Source organism: Palaemon carinicauda, chromosome 27, assembly GCF_036898095.1.
Source record: "Palaemon carinicauda isolate YSFRI2023 chromosome 27, ASM3689809v2, whole genome shotgun sequence".
In the NCBI taxonomy this organism is placed as follows: Eukaryota; Metazoa; Arthropoda; class Malacostraca; order Decapoda; family Palaemonidae; genus Palaemon; species Palaemon carinicauda.
The window spans coordinates 20,068,582-20,085,068 of NC_090751.1; the positions used below are offsets into that span (position 1 = coordinate 20,068,582).

The 16,487-nt window shown below is 42.6% G+C and overlaps 1 protein-coding gene across 4 annotated transcripts in view; it reads right to left on the bottom strand.

Annotated features, from left to right (window-relative positions):
- The window catches only part of LOC137620588 (glucose-fructose oxidoreductase domain-containing protein 1), a 75,212-nt gene extending 61,502 nt beyond the window's left edge, over positions 1 to 13,710 (bottom strand). For 3 of the 4 annotated variants that reach the window (XM_068350846.1, XM_068350847.1, XM_068350844.1), the window contains exon 1: positions 13,598 to 13,710. The gene's annotated coding sequence lies outside the window, so the exon portion shown is untranslated. Of the gene's footprint in view, positions 1 to 13,252; positions 13,381 to 13,597 lie in introns of those variants that run through there. The other variant, XM_068350845.1, reaches the window with a different exon arrangement.
- Between the last annotated feature and the right edge of the window lie 2,777 nt (positions 13,711 to 16,487).

Sequence of the window (16,487 nt, forward strand, 5' to 3'; positions counted from 1 at the left end):
ATCACGAACTGTATCACAGCATGGATTCTTCTAATTCAATCAATTGAGGAGGGTATTGGCATAAAACTCAGGAAATAGGATCCTATCAATCATTATAGTATACAGAATTCCATTACTCATATAAAGGCGGAACTACCATACTTAAGCAGCCATAAGGGTAGTTGTCTCTGGTGCCTTCTTCCTGAAAAAATATATACGAGAACTTGGTGGAAGAGGATCCTTGCCAACAACAGAACACACACCATGTGGCATCTCAGTACTTGTTTGTATGAGTGCCAACATCATATATGAGAAGTCACCAGTCCTAGCACTTCAAGTGTGACCAAGATGAAGGACAGCGAGAAAATTCAGTCATGGATTGGGGTTCAAGTGGAAAGATCTAAAACGAGGAGTAATTTCAGCAAGTCAGAACTCACCACGATGGTGACACCCAAATGTCTCCGGAACGTCCAAAGGCAGGAAAGGGATGAGGGCGGCCAACAACATCCTGATCAGCAGCGTTTGTGCTCAGTCTTGTAAGAGTACTGGTAGCATGAGCTCCTGTACCACGTACTAAAAATCCTTCATGGGGTTTGATTTTTAGTACACCACTGCTCCTCCCACGATGCTATGCAGAGATTGGCCTAAGCCTCGAGAGATTATGATGTGCTTCGTTGATTCCTTCCACTGCCTCTTCTGCAGTAAGAGATCTGTGAAGAAATGGGCAGGTAATGGGAACAGAGGAACTATAACCGACTTGTATAGAACAGATAGTTTGGTCAGGGCACCAGCCACCCATTGAGATACTACTGCTAGAGAGTTATGTGGTCCTTTGACTGGCCAGACAGTACTACAATGGATCCTTCTCTCTGGTTACGATTAAATTTCCCTTTGCCTACACATACACCAAATAGTCTGGCCTATTCTTTACAGATTCTCCTCTTTCCTCATACACCTGACAATACTGAGATTACCAAATAATTCTTCTTCACCCAAGGGGTTAACTACTGCACTGTAATTGTTCAGTGGCCACTTTCCTCTTGGTAAGGGTAGAAGAGAGACTTTAGCTATGGTAAGCAGCTCTTCTAGGGGAAGGACACTCCAAAATCAACCCATTGTTCTCTAGTCATGGGTAGAGCCATAGCCTTTGTCCCATGATTTTCCACTGTCTTGGGTTAGAGTTCTCTTGCTTGAGGGTACAATTGGTCACAATATTCTATCTTATTTCTCCTTCTCTTGTTTTGTTATCCCTTTTACCCCCAAAGGACGTACTGGTACGTTTCACAAAACCCATCCCTTTACCCCCATGGACGTACCAGTACATCCTTGCAAAAAAATGCTATAAAACATTTTTTTTTCAGATTTTTGATAAATTTTTGAGAAAAATGTTATTTTCATTAGTAAAATAAATTTTTGAATATACTTACCCGATAATCATGTAGCTGTCAACTCTGTTGCCCGACAGAATTCTATGGAGGGATACGCCAGCTATCACAATACTAGAAGGGGGTGTTCTTACCAGCGCCACCTGTGGCCAGGTACTCAAGTACTTCTTGTTGACACCTCCTCAATTATTCCTCGGTCCCACTGGTTCTCTATGGGGAGGAAGGGAGGGTCAATTAAATCATGATTATCGGGTAAGTATATTCAAAAATTTATTTTACTAATGAAAATAACATTTTTCAATATTAAACTTACCCGATAATCATGTAGCTGATTCACACCCAGGGGGGTGGGTGAAAACCAGTGTACAAGATTAAAGGATAGCTAAGTATCCCATATTTCATATAACAGTTATCTCAAATAACAATGAAATAATAAGTACCTGGTAAGGAAGTCGAATTGAACCGTTACTCTGTCTCTTTTTTAAGTTCGTCTTCCTTACTGAGCGCAGCGTTCCTCTTGGAGGCTGAATCAACCCAAAGGTGCTAAAGTATACAGGGCTGCAACCCATACTAAAGGACCTCATCACAACCTTTAACCTCGGCGCTTCTCAAGAAAGAATTGACCACCCGCCAAATCAACAAGGATGTGGAAGGCTTCTTAGCCGACCGAACAACCCATAAAAAGTATTCAAGAGAAAGGTTAAAAAGTTATGGAATTATGGGAATGTAGTGGCTGAGCCCTCGCCTACTACTGCATTCGTTGCTACGAATGGACCCAGGGTGTAGCAGTACTCGTAAAGAGACTGGACATCTTTGAGATAGAATGATGCGAACACTGACTTGCTTCTCCAATAGGTTGCATCCATAACACTCTGCAGAGAACGGTTCTGTTTGAAGGCCACTGAAGTAGCCACAGCTCTCACTTCATGTGTCCTTACCTTCAGCAAAGCAAGGTCTTCTTCCTTCAGATGAGAATTTGCTTCTCTAATCAGAAGCCTGATGTAGTAAGAAACTGAGTTCTTAGACATTGGTAGAGAAGGCTTCTTGATAGCACACCATAAGGCTTCTGATTGTCCTCGTAATGGTTTTGACCTTCTTAAATAGTACTTAAGAGCTCTAACAGGGCAAAGTACTCTCTCTAGTTCGTTCCCCACCATGTTGGACAGGCTTGGGATCTCGAACGACTTAGGGCAAGGACGGGAAGGAAGCTCGTTTTAGCCAAAAAAACCGAGCCGCAAGGAACATGTAGCCGTTTCAGATGTGAAACCTATGTTCCTGCTGAAGGCGTGGATCTCACTTACTCTTTTACCTGTTGCTAAGCACACGAGGAAAAGAGTTTCTAATGTGAGGTCCTTAAAAGAGGCTGATTGGAACGGTTCAAATCCTGATGACATTAGGAACCTTAGGACCACGTCTAGATTCCAGCCTGGAGTGGACAACCGACGTTCCTTTGAGGTCTCAAAAGACCTAAGGAGGTCCTGTAGGTCTTTGTTGGAGGAAAGATCCAAGCCTCTGTGGCGGAAAACCGCTGCCAACATACTTCTGTAACCCTTGATCGTAGGAGCTGATAGGGATTTTACGTTCCTTAGATGTAACAGGAAGTCAGCAATCTGGGTTACAGTGGTACTGGTTGAGGAAAACTGCATTGGCCTTGCACCAGCTTCGGAAGACTTCCCATTAAGACTGATAGACTCTGAGAGTGGATGTCGTCCTTGCTCTGGCAATCGTTCTGGCTGCCTCCTTCGAAAAGCCTCTAGTTCTTGAGAGACTTTCGATAGTCTGAAGGCAGTCAGACGAAGAGCGTGGAGGTTTGGGTGTACCTTCTTTACGTGAGGTTGACGCAGAAGGTCCACTCTAGGAGGAAGAGTCCTGGGAAACGTCGACCAGCCATTGCAGTACCTCGGTGAACCCTTCTCTCGCGGGTCAGAGGGGAGCAACCAACGTCAACCGTGTCCCTTTGTGAGAGGCGAACTTCTGAAGTACCCTGTTGACAATCTTGAACGGCGGGAATGCATACAGGTTGAGATGGGACCAATCCAGCAGAAAGGCATCCACGCGAACTGCTGTTGGGTCTGGAATCGGAGAACAATACAAGAGGAGCTTCTTGGTCATCGAGGTAGCGAATAGAACTATGGTTGGCAGACCCCACAGGGCCCAAAGTCTGCTGCAAACATTCTTGTGAAGGGTCCACTCTGTGGGGAAGACCTGACCCTTACGGCTGAGGCGATCTGCCATGACATTCATATCGCCCTGAATGAGCCTCGTTACCAGCGTGAGCTTTCGATCTTTGACCAAATGAGGAGGTCCCTTGCGATCTTGAACAACTTCCTCGAATGAGTCCCTCTCTGCTTGGAGATGTAAGCCAAGGCTGTGGTGTAGTCGGAGTTCACCTCCACCACCTTGTAAGCTGGAGGGACTTGAAGTTTATCAAGGCCAGATGAACTGCCAACAACTCCTTGCAATAGATGTGAAGTGTCCTTTGCTCCTGATTCCATGTTCCCGAGCATTCCTGTCCGTCCAGTGTCGCACCCCAGCCCGTGTCCGATGCGTCCGAGAAGAGACGGTGGTCGGGGGTCTGAACAGCCAAAGGTAGACCTTCCTTGAGAAGAATGCTGTTCTTCCACCACGTTAGAGTAGACCTCATCTCTTCGGAAACAGGAACTGAGCCCGTCTCTAGCGTCATGTCCTTTATCCAGTGAGCAGCTAGATGATACTGAAGGGGGCGGAGGTGGAGTCTCCCTAACTCGATGAACAGGGCCAGCGATGAAAGTGTCCCTGTTAGACTCATCCCCTGCCTGACTAAGCATCGGTTCCTTCTCAGCATGCTCTGGATGCATTCTAGGGCTTGGAAGATCCTTGGGGCCGACGGACAAGTCCAAAAAGCTCGACTCTGAAGATCCATACCCAAGGAAACAATGGTCTGGGATGGAACGAGCTGAGACTCCTCAAAATTGACCAGGAGGCCCAGTTCCTTGGTCAGATCCATAGTCCATTTGAAAATCTCCAGACAGCGACGACTTGTGGGAGCTCTTAAAAGCCAGTCGTCTGACGGAGCCGGACACAAGATCATGATACTGCTGCACAGTCTGTAAACTGACAATCATGGGCAAGCGAGGAAGTACAGTGACAACCCGAATCTGTCTAGACTATCTGGGTCGTACAGACAACTCCTTAACGGGTTGCTGAGGTTGCCGCACTGCGTCACAACAAGTCCCTTCTGTTGGTTGTTGAACGTCTTCCCCGTGACACATTGACTCCGTAAACAAAAATCCTCTAACAAGGACTAAGCTTGGACTGCATGTCATGCAACACAGCTCAAGGTCTATGGGAGCAGGTGTGGTAACAGACGGGATTAGCGGCTGAAGTGGAACCATTACCTTCCCTGTAAGCATGTTATGCTTAAATAAAAGTCCATAAGAGGTTATGCAGCTAAAGGCTCCCTCCAAATGACAGAGTCCTCAAGGGAATATCAGAAGGAGGGAGAAAAGAACTTTCTCATCTACAGGGACCTTATCCTAGAAAAGCTAAGTTCTCTGAGTGAGGGTTCACTGGTGCAAAAGCAGCAGACTAGAAGGCAACGTTATGAAACTGCTTGACAGTTGCGGTAAGGTATGCAGAGCATGATGAATGCAGAGTATGCTGTATGCAGAGCATGCTGTATGTAGAGCATGTTGTATGCATAGCATGCTGAAAGCAGAGCATGCTGTAAGCAGAGCATGTTGTATGCAGAGCATGCTGAATGCAGAGCATGCTGAATGCTGAGCATGTAGTAAGCAGAGCCTGCTGTAAGCAGAGCCTGCTGTAAGGAAAGCAGAGCGTGTGCATGGCGTTTAACATTTCTCAGAAATTCCATGACCAGTGCTAGAGTGCTTTATGCATGCTTGCATGGGGTTTAAAAATCAACATAATGTTTACCTTACATTCATAACTCATGATTCATATTTTTGCCATGGTTAGAAAATGGAGGTAAGGTATGCTGAACAGCAGAGTCAGAACGAGCTGGAACAACAACAGTGGAAGGTGCAGAATCAGGGTGCACGGGTTGAGCTCGGTGCAGCAGTTGTACCTCCACCGAGAGTTGCACCACCGGTGGAGCAGCCAGGGGAGGAGGAGGAAGAGTGGGGTAATCCTCCTGATCCCAAACCGAAGGTTGCCTTAAAGAAGGCTGAGGCTGAACAACACTGGGAACAGCGAACACAGAAAGAGGTTCAACATCGTACGCCTGGCAGATGGTGCTGCGACTGGGTGCAGCGAGTACAGGCGGGTTGAGCACAGGCTGAAAGGGTGCAGGGGAGGTGCAACACTCTCAGCCCGACACTCACACAACAGGTCCGAAAGCTGTGCTTGCATGGACTGTAGTAGAGTCTACAACATCGTACGCCTGGCAGATGGTGCTGCGACTGGGTGCAGCGAGTGCAGGCGGGTTGAGCACAGGCTGAACGGGTGCAGGGGAGGTGCAACACTCTCAGCCCGACACTCACACAACAGGTCCGAAAGCTGTGCTTGCATGGACTGTAGTAGAGTCTACAACATCGTACGCCTGGCAGATGGTGCTGCGACAGGGTGCAGCGAGTGCAGGCGGGTGCAGCACAGGCTGAACGGGTGCAGCCGGTTGGTGCACCACCGGTGCAGGCGGGTGCAGCACAGGCTGAACGGGTGCAGGCGGTTGGTGCACCACCGGTGCAGGAGGAGGAGGAGGTGTAACACTCTCAGCACGACACTCACGCATCAGGTCCGAAAGCTGTGCTTGCATGGACTGTAGTAGAGTCCACAACATCGTACGCCTGGCAGGTGGTACTGCGATCAGGCGGAGCGAGCATAGGGGGGGGGGGGGAGTGTAGGCGCACTCTCAGCCCGACAAACTGATGACTGAGGAGAGACAGAGCTAACCCAATGACTGCATCCGGGTTGTTGAACTTTACTTCGTACGTCTGGCATAGGTCTGGACTTTACGTTTAAGAGGTCTTGAGACCTGAGACCAGCGTAACTCTGCCTTTATTTTCTCCTCTAAATCTCTTCTGCAGACGAGCAAAATAAGGGCTCAATCGTCTGCGGGTGGGAGTGACGGTCTCTGTAAGACACGCCCACAACCACCGAGGATACTTCTGTGCGCCGATCAAGGCCTGCCGAACCCTTATGCCCTTCGACATTGCTTCTCCCCTGGGCTTGGGAGCTTGCAAGAGGTCCCGGACTGGGAGGACGACTGGCGCGCACAAAAGTACCCTCACGCATAACACTGACATACTTTGCGCTAATCACTTATCACTTTGATTTCTGTTTGCACTTATTTCACTGAACTCGAAACTTTAAGTGGTTTGTACCTGAAACACGCAATTCTATCCTTCTCAAAAGTTAGTAATTGCGAAAACAGAATTACAATGTAACAGAAAAATCTAATGAAAGAAAAATCAGTGGCTGGAAAGAGACTAAACACTAGATCACTCTAGAAACGTTTAGTTTCTTCCCCTAAAGAGACTAGGGATAAGAGCAAAACGATAACGACGTTACTCGTACGCCTGGCAGGCTTGAGGGAAACGTTTATCCTCTTTCTCCCTCCGTCTCTATCTCTCTCTCTCTCTCTCTCTCTCTCTCTCTTGACTTAGAACCTGAGAGAAGAGCCCAATCATATATATCGTTAAAACATATTATTGTTAAAGGAAAAAACTGAAATATTTCCCAAAAAGAAAAGTTCCTTAATAGGATCAAAACCATTAAGTTAAGAAAGAATGAACAAAACGCTAGAAACGGTTACTCTTTACTGCAATGTGAAACCGTGAACATTCTTTCTCTATCGTAACGATAGAGTGCAAGTTGAAACGTTCTGAACGTCAACAACTGCCGAGACAAACAAAACGTTAGTTCAACTTTGAAAAAGTACGAGACTATCAAAGAAATTCTTTCAAAGACCTTAAAATAGCATAATATGTTAACAGGTAAAACCGAAATGACGGGCTCACGATAATTAACTTCGGTACCAAGAAAAGACCGCCTACTATTAGGAAGGTCGAAAATAAACAAATATAAAAATTAATTTTAATAAGTTTATAATAAAAGGAAGTTAATCGAAGAGGCCTATAAGAGGCGGAGAGATATAAAATAAATCTATAACTTTTGTTAAGCAAAATTAAGAAAGAGAGTCTATACTCTCTTAGACACCAACACTGCCGTCTAAGGGAAGGGTCGGCCATTGAAAGGTGAACGAGAGTTCATACTCTCTTCGTCACCAAAAATAATCAAATTAATTCCAAAAGCTATCTAAGCTAAAAAAGAAGTTTCCAGTAAAGCGACAGCCGAAATCAAAGAGAAATACTTCACCAAAGTCGTGAAAATACTCCAAGAACATAAGCGTATCCCAGAACGTCTTGTCAGAAGCACGACAGAGGAATAATTGAGGAGGTGTCAACAAGAAGTACTTGAGTACCTGGCCACAGGTGGCGCTGGTAAGAACACCCCCTTCTAGTATTGTGATAGCTGGCGTATCCCTCCATAGAATTCTGTCGGGCAACAGAGTTGACAGCTACATGATTATCGGGTAAGTTTAATATTGAAAATTCAGGCATTTTCCAAGAGAATGAGACCAACCTGACCTCTCTATGACAAAAATTAAGGCTGTTAGAGCAATTTAAAAAAAAATATACTGCAAAATGTGCTAGGAAAAAATAACCCCCTGGGGGTTAAGGGTTGGAAATTTCCAAAGAGCCTGGGGGTAAAAGGGTTAAAACTTTTTTAGTTAACATAGGAAATATTTCTCTTAATGTTACTGTTCTTAAAATATTTCATTTTTCCTTGTTTCCTTTCCTCACTGGGCTATTTTCCCCTGTTGAAACCCATGGGCTTATAGCATCTTGCTTTTACAACTAAGGTTGTAGCTTAGCAATTAATAATAATAATAATAATAATAATAATAATGATAATAATAACAATATCAAGATACCTGTTGCCCCACCCATCCAAAACAAGAAGGCAAGTCATTCTTTTCACACGCTAGTCTTCCTTGTAGGGAGGAGAGAAAGATGGATAGAAGTTGTGGTTGTTTAGATTCTAGATCCTTGTCACAAACTTCTGAACCAAGGCAATGGAGATCTATCATTCAGAATGACTAGTGCCACAGGATCCTTCCTGGGGATTGGTTTTACTTTGGAGGATTCCTACCTCCTCTTCTGTGGTAGGAGCTCTGTAATGGAACACGTAACGGGAATAGGTGAAATAGTTCTCTGGTGGCTCAAAAGTTATGAACCCTTGAAGTACAAGTGTAAATTCCGATCATCATTCTAGATTATGTGGTTCCCGATTCCATTGTCCTCGATCATAAGGAAGTTCCCAAAGTCGGTAACTTATCATAAGCTTCCAGATCACAGTAAACAATCAAGGACACCGATCGTAACTTTTGTGATCATGACACAGCCAATCCCGTGTTACAACGCTGATTGTAAAGAACTAGCACAAGGAAACGAAAATAATTCTTCCTGGGTGTTGGGTTTTTGGTAGAGCTACTCCTGCTATAAAAAATTAGCTTAACCATCAAGAGACTAAGCTAGATTGGTTGTCCTGTACTTCAGCGATTCTTTCCTCCTTTTCTGCTGTAGGAGCGCTGTGACGGAACAGATAACAGGATCAGGTGAACTATTTCTTTGATAACTCAAAGGTGACGAACCCTTGAGCCATAAGTGTACATTCCGATCGCTGTTCTAGATCATGTGGTTCCCTATTGTAAGATTCCCAATGTCGTTAACTGATCATAAGAATCCTGTTTGCTGTACAATACACATTCATAAGGTTTCCGATCTCATAAACCACTGCTCATGTGGTCCTGAACATAGTAAATGATTACTGTATAAGGCTCCTGATTACTATATCTAATCATAAGGTTCCTGATAGAGGTACTGTAATCAATTGAGGTAACCAACCTCAAGTTTTGTGATCACAGCCCATAGCTGATCCTATGTGAAAATAACAATCATGGAGAACGAGCACGAAGCAACCTGTCTTGCACAGAGCAAACATAATCCAAACATTCCCCTAAAGACAAAACATGAAAGGACATTACAGAGGTGGTGTTGTTCATCAGCACCACCGAGTGACCCATCGCCTGCTATCGAAATGACTCCAGTACCAAAATAACACCTCTCATTTCCAAGATGTTGATGTGTGATGTGTAGGTGTCTCCCCTCAGACCATCACCCTGAGACAATCTCATTCCCGAGATGTGCACTCCACCCCTCCTCCGATGCTTCCGTGAACACTAGCATCTCCGGAGGAGGGCACTCTAAGGGAGTTCCTTTGAGTAGATCCTCCCTTACTTCTCAGTTGACTGAAACTAGTTGTTGAGGAGTCTGTGACTGTAACCAGCCTACATTCAGGCACCACAGGAAAGGTCACCAGTGAGGCACAAGTCTAAGAACAAGATGTGTCTGAACAACTTTTGCCACAGCTTTGCTGGTATCAGTTGTTTGATGAGGAGGGTTTCCACTACTTTCCAGAGTCTTCTGATACGATACCACGAAAGAAAAATCTTTGCCTTCTTTCAATTATCAGCACACCCAAATACTATATTAGATCCTGTGCTTGGGCTCAAGAATGGACTACTTCTGCCAAAACAAGTCTCTCTCTTGGTGAAGTTGTCCTAGGGAGGAGGACAGTATCAGCCAGTCATTGAGGTTTCTAAGAAGATGAATGCCATTGGCATGTGCCCAAGTTGACACGAAGACACTGATGAATACCTGGGGAGCAGTTGGCAGTCAGAAGCACAGAACTTTGAACTGAAACATTTCTCCCCTGCCCCCAACAAGGATCTCAGAAGACGAATGAAGCGGAAGAACTTTCTACTAGAGCGATGGACCAGCATCTGAAAGCAGGCGTCTTTCAGATCCACTGACAGCATGAAGTCATACCTCCTCACTACTGATCGTACTGTGTTCACGTTCTCCATCTTGCAGTTAGAATCTGTTCAAGGTCGATGACTGGTCTCCACTCCCCAGATGACTTCTCCACTAGGAGTAGGCAGCTCTAAAAGCCTGGAGATCTGTCCCAAATGATCTGTAGCGTTTCCTCGTCAAACATCTTCCTTACCACTAGATGGAAAGGGAGGTATTTGGTCGAATTTGGGTGATAAGACATGAATTTCTTCAGTATCCAAATGAGGGGAGGAGGAGAGCCAATGAATGGGATAAGATACCCATCCTGTAGGACACTTTATCGTCCAGCTGTCAGCACCATGCTGCTGCTACATCGCCCATTGGCTCACAAGGCACCCCACCGACTCGTGGCAGTCTGAGTAGGGGGCTGCAGGCACTAGTGACCCCAACCTCTTCTGGTCTGACAGTAATGGGATCAAAAGGAAGGAGCAGCTTTCACAAACCTGCATTAGACCAAGCCAGTGGGGGAGCTGATCTGGTCCTGGAGTTGATGTCTTAGGGGTCATTCTGGATGTGCCACAGCCTTTAAAGGTCCCTAATCGCTAGTAAACGGAGTCTCGAATCTTCTTCCTCCACCATTCCCCAGTGTTGTAAACTTCTCAGGATGGGAATAGAGGCCACCACCCATCCATTGAGATACTACCGCTTGAGAGTTATGGGGACCTTTGACTGGTCAGGCAGTACTGCAATGGATCCTTTTCTCTGGTTACGGTTCATTTTCCCTTTGCCTACACATACACCAAATAGTTTGGCATATTCTTTACATATTCTCCTCTATCCTCATACACCTGACAACACTAAAATTACCAAACAATTCTTCTTCATTCAAAGGGTTAACTACTGCACTGTAATTGTTCAGTGGCCACTTTCCTCTTGGGAAGGGTAGAAGAGACTCTTTAGCTATGGTAAGCAGCTCTTCTAGAAGAAGGACACTCCAAAATCAAACCATTGTTCTCTAGTCTTGGGTAGTGCCATAGCCTCTGTACCATGGCTCCCTCTGTCTTGGGTTGGAGTTCTCTTGCTTGAGGGTACACTTGGGCACACTTTTCTCTCATTTCTCTTCCTCTTTTGTTAAAGTTTATATAGAAAATAATAATTTAAATGTTGTTACTGCTCCTAAAATAGGTTATTTATCCTTGTTTCCTTTCCTCACTGGGCTATTTTCCCTGTTGGAACCCCTGGGCTTATAACATCATGCTTTTCCAACTAGGGTTATAGCTTAGCAAATAATAATAATAATAATACTGGAGATTTGCCAATTGTTAGAGCATATCTGTGCCCCAACATTTTCCCTAACTTTGAGACAACAGTCTTTGTGCACTTTAGAACCCAGTTCGCCTCTGGTTGGTAGACTGATGTGCCACAAATATAACTACCTCGGATCCAGATAAGACCAGGTCTCTGGGGCAATCTTCTTACGTCAATATTTGTTTGAACAAAGCCAAAAAGACTTAGATTTGCCATTACTCGCTGATTCATATTCATACCGCACATCACCAATACCTATTTTGCACAAATGCCAGAAAAAACACCCAAGAGTCCCATTTTATACAAATACGATGTAAATTCATCTCTTTTTGTAAAACTCACAATCCTTACGATACTAGGATTGAATTGAAAAACAGTTCACAGGTATCTTCGTACCGATTAGATGCCATCTTCGCGTCGCGTGGGTAAAGACCGTGCATCTCTGACCCTTGATGGATGCTCCCATTACCATGTTTAAATTTTTAGAAATATGGGATTCTGATTGGATAAATATAGCCCTCCGGTAATTTCCCAGTTCAAGTGGGGTCCAATTGGGTCATTTCAAATTGCCGCAACTGCCGATTACTTTAATATTCCACCGCTAAGGTGCTGTTGAATGGATCAAAACGTTATCTACAGGGAATTCTAGAAACTATGGGAGATCTCGTTCAATTTATAAATTTCATAACAAATTTGATGGTTTCGAAATCATTGTATATCGATCTACTAAGTACTTATCCGGGGTATTTAGAACATTCTGAACAGTGTTTATTCCATACAAGTTTTGAATAAAATTGAAAATAAGGGGGCCATTATCACACATACAGGTGGCCGCTATAATACATAAATCCCTATGCATGTTTAAGCAATCAATACTCATGATTCCGAAAGTCTTAGTCCATTCCAACACCCTACTCCTTCACTAATTGCCCGTCCATCCAACCACCAGAAAAAAAAAAAAAAAAAAAAAGTTGTCCCATCACCCTACTTCTCCACCAAGTGCCTGTCCATCAAACCCTCCTCAAAAGAAGAAGTTGCCCCTAGGTAAAAAGAAGATATCGCTTGAAGACTCCGACTTAAGTGACTTCAAGTAATGGTGGTGCCGTTGTAAAAATTACAAATTATCCCAGAACCTGAAGTAATGTAAGTACAGCTCGCTCCATTTCTGGCTGTGTGTGTGTGATTGCAGCCACATGTATGTATAGTGACACATGGTAAGAATAGGGTTGGGTGTATGAGTAATCGCGGCCACATCTCCACGATGACGGCCAATTAAGAATAGGGCAGTGTAAGGGGGATCACATGGGGCTTTAGCTCCCACCGTTAGGTTTAAGACCTGTGAAGGCGGGTCTGCAATCTGGGAACTACTAGGTTAGGTTAGGTGGGTTTATTGGGTTCAGTACCCTTTTACAATCTCAAAGGTGTTAATAGTTTTTTCCTGTTTTAGCACACTCAAAATCACAGGTTCCCATGTCCCTAAGGAAGGGGGGATTCATAATGGTACAAAGGTTTATTTACAATGGAAATATAGGTCAGATTTGTTGAAAGCACATCAGATGTCTTGTAGGAAGTTTTTTATTTTCTCTTGGAAATGTTGCCCAGTGTTTTTCTATATATTTAGCGAGTATGAAAAATACCCTGGTTCATGAATTTGGTTAGAAATTAAAGTAACATATACTTACCCTTCTCCATCTAACCTACACAACTGCAACAAGCGGTCCTTACCAAATAGTTAAATAACGGAGCTTTAGACTGCCGTATTCTTAGCGATAAAGTTTGAAAATAATGGAGTTATTGGGCATGGACGTCATAATTCATACACCCAGAATATTATCTATCAACTGTGTCCAAAGTCTTAGACCCATAGGCTAAAATATAATAATTCGAGAAGGCTGTGGGCTAAACTAATGCCGAGCTACACTAGACGAAATCTGACAGCAACTAAACGTGTCGAAAAACTTTATAGGAAATCTGGACCGCATAAAACGTTATCGAATAACCAGCCTTAACTACTAATAATAACCTTGCAATAAAAATAAGAACTTTAAAAAACATTTTGAGAATACTAACGGCACTTTGATGGAGTGTCGCAAGGCTTTGTTAGTTCGTCAATGTCACAACCTTCAATGTTTAAATACTAGAGTGAGTACGACATAAGTGGAGTTTTCACACGCTTACACAATACATTATGGTAAAATATTGATCAATCCCACATTAAAAACCATAATTTAATTAAACATAACAAGATACAAAATAATCAATTCGTTTAAATGTTCAAAATAATACTTAACAGAAAGTTTAACAATTATTATGACTGCGTACATCAATCAGCTATGTGGGCCGTACTTTACTGATGTAAACAAACAACATGAAACAAGAACGGATGCCAAAGATCACAGACCAGAGATATTTTTTAGAGCAAGAACTAATACGTTAAAACTAAATATTGTAAATAGACATAATTGGGGGAATGTAAACTGTCATTTTTGTGATAAATGAGGAGGAAGATTTGATATATTTTTTGTTGTTTTTCCAGGAATATAGAAAAGAAAGGAATGAAGTAATTGAGCTACAACAACCATACGAGGGAGACCTAAAGAAAATAGTAGGATTATTTTTACTTAGTGAAACAAATATAGGAAATAAAACAAATGTATTAAACCTGATGTGGAGGAAAAGACAAAATAGTATAAGAATATAAACTTTAGAGGCGCCGTTGCAATGGCTATGCCTCACCTTTGAATCAGAACCAGAGAACTATAAGTTTGACAGCCCATGACCTGTTACCTGAAATGGCTGCTCTTAGCTAAACGCCGATTAACTTGCTCGTTAATGTTAAAGTAGCATTGTCACACTAGAAACAACGATGAAAACGTAAACAATGCCATTACCATAAACTACAGGCTTTTATGTATTTTTCTTTTAATAAATACGGTAACTCTTCTTATATATAATACAAGCATATCATTATAAACGCCGACGACCAGGTTACATTAAACCCCAACAACAGAGCGTGGCATATTGCCAATGGCCCCACCTAGAGATCAACTCTAGGCTGTTGTCCGGGAAGAAGCAGATTGCTTGGGGTTGCTGTCTATGTTTAGCACCTATATACTGAAGTATCTTCCAAGACCCTCATGATAATCCTGAAATAAATATCCCTTTTTTCAATCCTCTAATAAATATCCTTTTACCAATCTAAAACCCATTGACGGGCTGCCAACGCAAGAGCCCGTGTCCAGCAAGAAGGGCTGGGCAATCTCACAAGAAAGCAAGCATTGTCAACACAAGGGTGGCTTAATCTGGACACACACAGACACAGTGGTAACAGTGCACTTTTCTAAAAGATATGTTGAAGTACCGCATCCTTTAAAATACAGTCGTAAACGAAAAGTTATGGAGTAAATTCTCATTGACTTATTTTATCATACCACCATAGTCAGAATACCTCATATCCATTCATCATTATCATCAACTCATTGACGCAGATGGTAATACCTTAGGTCGTGATTCAACAACCAAACATCTTGGTCTTGCATGAGCGTTAGGCCGCTTAGCACATATTCTGTAAATCAATGTCAGGTCGTCTGGGGGTGACTAGCCACCAAAAGACGCGTGTGACGTGTCGCATTGCCATGAACAATCCTGGATTCTTCAGGTGGAACATGCTAAGTTGCTAACTTCCCATTATGTTACCCCCGGTGTAAGGCCGACTTGGTATTACCCATGGAGATAATACCAGAATTTTCTGGCTATTGTCGTTTTGATGGTGGAATAAATAATTCTCAGTGTTATTAATAGAATCAGGGTTAGTGTTTTTTTATCCAAATGCATCAAGAATATTAAAGGGATAATACGTTTACTCAAATAAAGTAAGCTTACACATTGACTCAACATACATTTAAAGTAGTTTATACGTTGATGTTCGTATTTCTACAAGTAAATATTGCCCCTTCGTTGACCCCACATATTTAGTAAAATAACAGGCAATATTTGTATAGATATCAAATAAAATGACAATTGAAATACCAATCCAACGATATGATTGTGTGGATAATATTGACCAATCCAGAACATAATCTGTTAGAAAGCGTGAGATGGAAGTAAGCGGAAGAAGGCAGATCGACTCGACTGACGAATGTTATCCTGAATTATGGAAGACAGAAGTTATGATTGTATTCGTGTTGGTATTTCATGTAACCTATGATGTCAGAATAAGATAAATGATAGCTCATTGACTTGATGAGATAAGGAAGATGGGTAAATTATGCAAAGAGCGTAGAAAAAAATGTTTGGTGAATGAAAATTAAGAATACATGATCGGATAGCTATACAAAGCTTTTGGGAGTGGTAGTTGAATATACATGGAAGACAAGTAACTATGGATACTAAAGTTCAGTTGATTTAACTAAATATTAAGTTAATTGTAATCTGAAATGTAGATTGTGTGAAAAGTAAACATAAAAAAACGTTGTTAAATCTGGTGTCCTGCTGTTACAGTAGTCTCTATGCCACTGGATAAACCCAGTAATTTTCTATTTTCCTAGTCACTTCCACAGTGAAATTATAACAAACTTTTATTCCATGTATGCTACTCTATGATTTCATAGTTCTCATTAGTCACATTTATTGCCAAAGGTATATGATTGCACCAACAAGCTTATAGACAATATTTTCATTCATATGTTGAGTGAATAAAATTATGGAATATGCAACATATACTATACAATTAGTTACAAAATACAACATTGTTTTTTTTAGTCTTGCAAAAAAAAGGGGGGGGGGGTAAACACTGATTTTATATTTCACTCGATGTATGAGATAAAATGGGTGTTCTATCTACAGAGAAAAATTAGCGCATTATGCAACCATGATCATAACACAATTATATGTATAGATTATATAATATATACTCTATATAACACTTGGGAACAACCAATTCTTGGTATTCTCCACACCC